Source organism: Cyanistes caeruleus, chromosome 1 (assembly GCF_971803275.1).
Source record: "Cyanistes caeruleus chromosome 1, bCyaCae1.hap1.1, whole genome shotgun sequence".
Taxonomy (NCBI): Eukaryota; Metazoa; Chordata; class Aves; order Passeriformes; family Paridae; genus Cyanistes; species Cyanistes caeruleus.
In genome coordinates, this window is record NC_141701.1 from 144872487 (window position 1) to 144878486 (window position 6000).

A 6000-nucleotide genomic window follows, 5' to 3' on the forward strand; every position below is an offset into this window, starting at 1 on the left:
TGTCTGTGTCACCTTGTTTACATGGTGGGTAATTTTCTAGCCTAGGATCTGTGCCTTATTTTGTCAGGCTGCCCTTATGCTACTTTGTGACGATTTTGATTTTCAAGTCTCCATGCATAAATTATGATTTATTTTGCTTTCTGAAAGACAGGCTGAGTGAAGTAATAGAGTGTGGGGTTTTTTGGTTTGTTTTTTTTTTTATGATGAATATTTCAAGAGTGTGTTTCTTCCTTCTGAAGAAAACTCTGAACCTCCAGCAAGGATTTTTTCTTCTATACAGAAAAATAAACACAGAGAAGAGCTGAAATAAAAACAGCGTCTCTTGTTTGAACCTTGATACATGCAGAGATCTCACAACTCCAGCACCAGGGTGAGAGATGCATCATACTCCTCCTTGGTTATCAATGTTAATTTCTATTTAGCATGGTTCACTGTGTTCTGTGGTACTGTCACTGCATTGTTACTCCATGCCACAAAGAAGCCATGTGCAGAAAATGTGATTATATGAATAAAATAAGGATCAACATCAACATTGCCTATTCTGAGCGCTAATGAAGCAAATTGCTCTTCAAAACTTACTTAGATGTTTTTACAACAGTAAAAAGCAAAAGATAAGGCCACAATTCAACTGTTGCCCAAAGGCAAATACTGATTGGAATTGATTAATTCTACAAACAAATTTGACCAATAGATTATTTGTCACATTACGGCAGATTTGGGCAATACTGCTGCAGTTGTGAAGGAGACACAAACATCTAGCATGAATGGTTAACACAGTTTGTTACCCTGTGGAGCTGCTTGTTGAGTTACCCAAAGAAATCTCACCTGGGAACTGATCAGGGCATGCTACTTTGATGCTATAAAACCATAGTGTTACCTCCCTGCTTTTATGCATGAATCTGAGGAATTGTTAGCAGCAACACAAGCAGTTTGCTCTGAGCAACACAAATGTGATGGATTTAACATCAAAATGATGCAAAATCCACTGAAAACAACAGAAAGGCTCCAACTGAATCCAGAGGATTTTGAATCAAGGCCTACCAGGGTCAAGTCTGCTGCTGTAATGGGTTTCCTAAGGGGATCCTGTGGGAAATTGAAAAAAGGATTCCAATTTCTTGAATCCAAGGATTACTGCTGCTTAGAGCTACTGCTTCTGCAAAATCATTGGTTCAGCTTCTTTCCCTTTCCAGCCCATAACACAGCAGCACAAGAGCTCTGAGCTTCATGGTTGCACAAAGGAATCTTTACACACAAGAAATTATCCTCTCTCCTCTCCTTCCTCTTTCCCTTAGTCCCTCTTTCCCTCCCTTCCTCTCTTCCTCCAGTAAAAATGCTCCAGAATCCATCTAAGGTAAAAGCACTCATTGCTACTACTCAGAAGGAGGCTGCACGAAAGAGGTCCTTGCATCATCAGCTGTCAGAGGATAGCGGGCTTGAGGTGCCTGGTTAATCTTCCTTCAGTTACCCAAGTCCTTCCCTGCTTGGAGATTAAGCTGCTGAATTGGCCACTGCTAAATTATTTCTCAAGCCACCACGGGAGCTCAGAATGATGTGGAGCATGACAGACCTCTCCTAGCTCTGGCTTCACACTGGATCCAGAGCTGTGTCATTGACTTAGTTTGAAGGGGTGTCTATAAAAATCAAGGTTCTGGCTCCATCATTGCAAGCCCCACATGGTTTGAGATGAGTGAGCAGAAGTCTTCCTGAACTGTCACACAATCCAGTTGCAGAGGTGATCAGTGAATGATGTTCTGAGGCTTTCTGGTGTTAATTCAAGTAACTTTATGAGCTGACTGTGCAGAGGAATGGGCCCTTCTCTGCTCATAAGAAGATACCAGCTGATGGAGTATCCGACATGGTATTTCCTCAGCTCTCGTATCTGCATATATCCCCTTGGAAAGGATAGGGTTTTGTTAAGCTTTCAGGAACATTTCAAAGCCCCTTTTTCTGCTATCAAGGTGTTTTAGTGGGAAAGGGCATAAATGAGCAATGTGATAGATATGGGGAGTTTTTATTTTGGTTGGGCAACAGATGAGGCATATGGGAAATTTATTGCACTATAATTGTGTTATGTGATATCGATGCTGCAGTATTAATGACTGCAAAGTGCCCAGATTGATTCAGATGGCCATTTGCTGTCATTATTACAAATCTAAATAAATAAATTAGAGCAGTTGAACTGATGTAGCTAAGAAATGTTTCAAAGTCACCCGGTGACATACATGTAGATGCTTGTGAACAGGGAGTGACTCAAACAATATCGGGGACACTTTTTATTGGGGTCAGAAAGAAATAGAACAATTAAGTCATTTTCAGTCATATACAATATATTAGGAACTGTTTTAACAAGCACATTGCTAAACTGACTGGCATGAACAAAGCGTTTTAAAAAGCTGGGGTGTAAATATGTCAGGAAAAAAGAAAGAAAACATGTAAACTATGCTCAAAAATAGTCTGCAAATGTAAGGAAACAAGAAAAACTAAGACAATCATGCACATACCTCTCCTGCTACCATGGCCCAGTGAATACAGTGGTTACCATGGCTGGATCTGGCTATGAGGTGGACTTTAGAGGGCAAGCTTTGTTTCTGATCTCTGCCCAAACAGAGAGCCTTGATCCAGTCTGTTGGTTTGTGTACTTTGAATGAGCCAACCTCACACTGCAAGAGCCAGCAAGTTAAGTTTGAATTTATCTCATGCCTTCAGGTTTCTCTTAGCATCCCCTGTCTGGCTGCCATATCATATAGAGGGGGAGATGTATTATCACTCAATATTCCAAAGTATGACTCTGCACTTTTTCACTGAAACACAAGAACTCTGCAAGTCAGACAGCTAAGAGTTACTTGCATTTCCCAATGCTTTTTATGCATCCATGTTTTATTTTTTCTTTCCTGAAAACAGTACATTAAAATGTAGATAATGCTACAATGCAATGTAATGTTGCTAAAAGGTAAATATTTCATTAACCATTTGTGGGGAGTATTAATATATATTAAATATAGGCTCTTTATTTTACACTAATCATTTTATTAGCTTCCAGAGTCATTGATACTGAAAAGGATGAGAGCAGGTCTTTCAGAATAAATAGCTTCTTCATTCTCAGAGGTACATTTGTGGATAGGTGGGACCCAAAGACAGCCAAGTAAGAACCTGCTGGTATTGATCTGCATGGAGAAAAAGATCTATTTTGGCTCTTCGTACGCCCACAACCTCTAATGATCGTTGACTCTGTTGCCCAGATAAATTCCTTAGATAAACAACCAAAACCCAAATTAACATACTAATAATTAATAATCCAGTCAACAATTTTTGTAACAATGACAAGAACAGAAAGATACGCTTTCTTTTGAAGGTTTATTCTTAGGAATGTTTATGTGATGCCCGCTTTGAATCTAAGTCACCTGCCAACAACCAGGAAAGCAAGTCAGCTTTACAACTGGGATGAAACATTACATATTCTTGTACTCATGGCTGCTGCTTAAAGCAGCTACATTTCAACATCTCCTCATTTTATGGGTTATCAGAAACGAAGGAAATATGTGTTGTGGCCATTTCTCACTTCACAATTCAATGCACAGAGCAACAAGAAAATAATATTTTGGATACTTGTCTATAAAACTTATTTAAAAAATTAAAAAGAAAGCTCTAAAACTTTTTTTTTTTTTTTTTTAAACTTAACACCTGCTTTCAAATTTCTACTGCAGAAAAGCTGTGTAAGCTGTGAGGAAGGTGCTCAGAGGTTACTCCCAATTTCGAGCTCCCCTAGCGGCTGCTTCCCTCCCACCGTCCCCGTGGACAGAAACACCTCGGCTGGGATTTCCCCCATTCATGACCAGAAGGAAGTAACTGCAAAAGGGATGTGGATCACAATCCAGGAAGGAAAAAAAAAATTATACTCACTCCCACCTGGGACTTTTGGAATGAGAAATAGTTGGGTTATTCAAAGAGAAATTAAAAGACCTAAAGGAGATATGTAAGGGTTTTTCTATAAACTTATAATCAGACACTGCATATTGCCCTCCTGAAGATATAAGGAAACCTGTGGGAAATTCTCCTTTAAAGTTTTAAAGTTCAACAGCAAATACACAACAAAACTTAGATAACAATGTCTTATGAATCATTCTGCCTACAAAAATTTTTGCACGTATGATGAAAGGCTCTATTGACCATATCCAAGCCAATGATTAGCACTAATCGACTAGCAAATGGATATGAAAACTGAAAAATCAATGCACAGATATTCTGGAAAGCAAATATTTTCTACTTCTCCATACTCACAAAATGTTTTTTCCTGTAGCAGAAATGCTCACAGACTAATGCCAGACTAAGGGCATAGCAAAGCAACACCAGGTTTCAGCTGCATGGCTCCCTGAATTTTGCTGTCAAACCAAAATGCATGGAAAACTATGAGCTTAATTTTCCTTGTTGGTGCCAGAGTTTTGGGCTTTTTGGAAGAAAATTCCAAAGAACAAGACTTGTTCTGCTTGTCATTATAAAGATATAGCTGCCAGCTAGCCAGTAATTTTGAACTGAAATGTCTAAGTTGATTTTCAGTATAGGTATTGCAATATCATGAAGATGGGCAACAGGGAGGTGCATCAATTTCTTTGAATAAAATGGTTTAACACTGCCATGAAGGAGGATGGGGTATATAAAAGAATCAAACAAAACTTCAGGTGAAAATCCTGCCTGAGTCTCCTTCCATTTACACCAGTTTTACTCCAGTATAACCTCTGTTCTCACTGAATTTATTCATGATCTACTTCTCTGGCAGTGATTGCCGTGATCCAAAATTTCTTGGGAAGCTGCACAGGTGCAAAGAGGCTACGAGAATGAAGCTTCCATGCTCTAAAGATGGATAATTTTTTTTAAAAATTGTATATTAAGCATAAGGACAAATGTTTGCTATAAAGGATGCAAAATAGTTAAGATCCATTTAAAAGTCATACAGCATTTGCATGTGTAGTTTTCTGTATTTTGAGATTCATCAACCAAAATATATCAGCACAAGGGAAATCTGGAAACTTCAAATGGCCAATGAGCAACCTCTCTTGTGCAACCTGAACCTTTCCTTGGCTCTACGCAGAGCACACAGCCATCAGCAAATACAGATTTCATAAAAAAGAAGATAAATAATGTCTGATTCCCCAAGAGCTTGGCTGGGGGTCGGGTGCATCCATCAGTGCCCCTCTGCAGCCCAGGCTGGGTGGGGATGGCCTGGGAGCGCTGCCCGATGGCCCCGTCCATGGAGCAGCGGAGCTTGCGGCGGGCTCGGCACAGCCCCTGGCAGAGCCTGGGTGCCAGCGAGGAGCGCTGGGGCTGTGCTGGGGACCTGCAGCAGCGCTGGGTCGTGGCACTGGGGGGGCTGGATGAGCCGGGGAGCCCAGCACTCCACAGGGCGAGCCAGGGGGCTGATGAGGAGCCTGGAGGCGGCTCCACGGTGGACCTGGCGCTGCGGGCAGGGCAGTGAGAGAGGCCCTGAGGGGCCTCCCCGGCACCCTCAGCCCTGAGGGACCCCGGGGGCCGTGGGCACAGCAGCGGCTGCGGGCCCTGGAGCCTCCAGAGAAGGGGTCGGTGCCGGCCGGGGGCTGCCGCAGCTTTGGGGTGTTTGCTGTGGCTGAGCTGTGGGGCGGGCAGGGCTCGGCTCGGGGCCGGGCCCGGCGGGACAGAGGCAGGGCAGGACCCCCGCCCCCCGAGCCGCTGCGAGTGAGGAGCTGGGGGCTCGGGGCTGCGGTTTTCCCAGAAGCTGTGGCATTTAAATAATAATTTGAAAGGAAGAAGAAAAGCTCCTGGTGGGGAGGAGAGGCAGGGCGCATCCCGGAGGCTCGGCGGGGCGGGCGGGAGCGCCGGCCCGGTTCCCCCGGCTTCCCCCGGGGTCCCCCGGCACCCCCCGGCTCCCCCCGCCCGGCTCCCGGCGGGGCCGCGCCACTCCAGCCTGCGCTGAGGCTGAGCAGAGCCTCCCCGCTCCCCCAGCTCTGCTTTCTTTCACATCTAATTTGA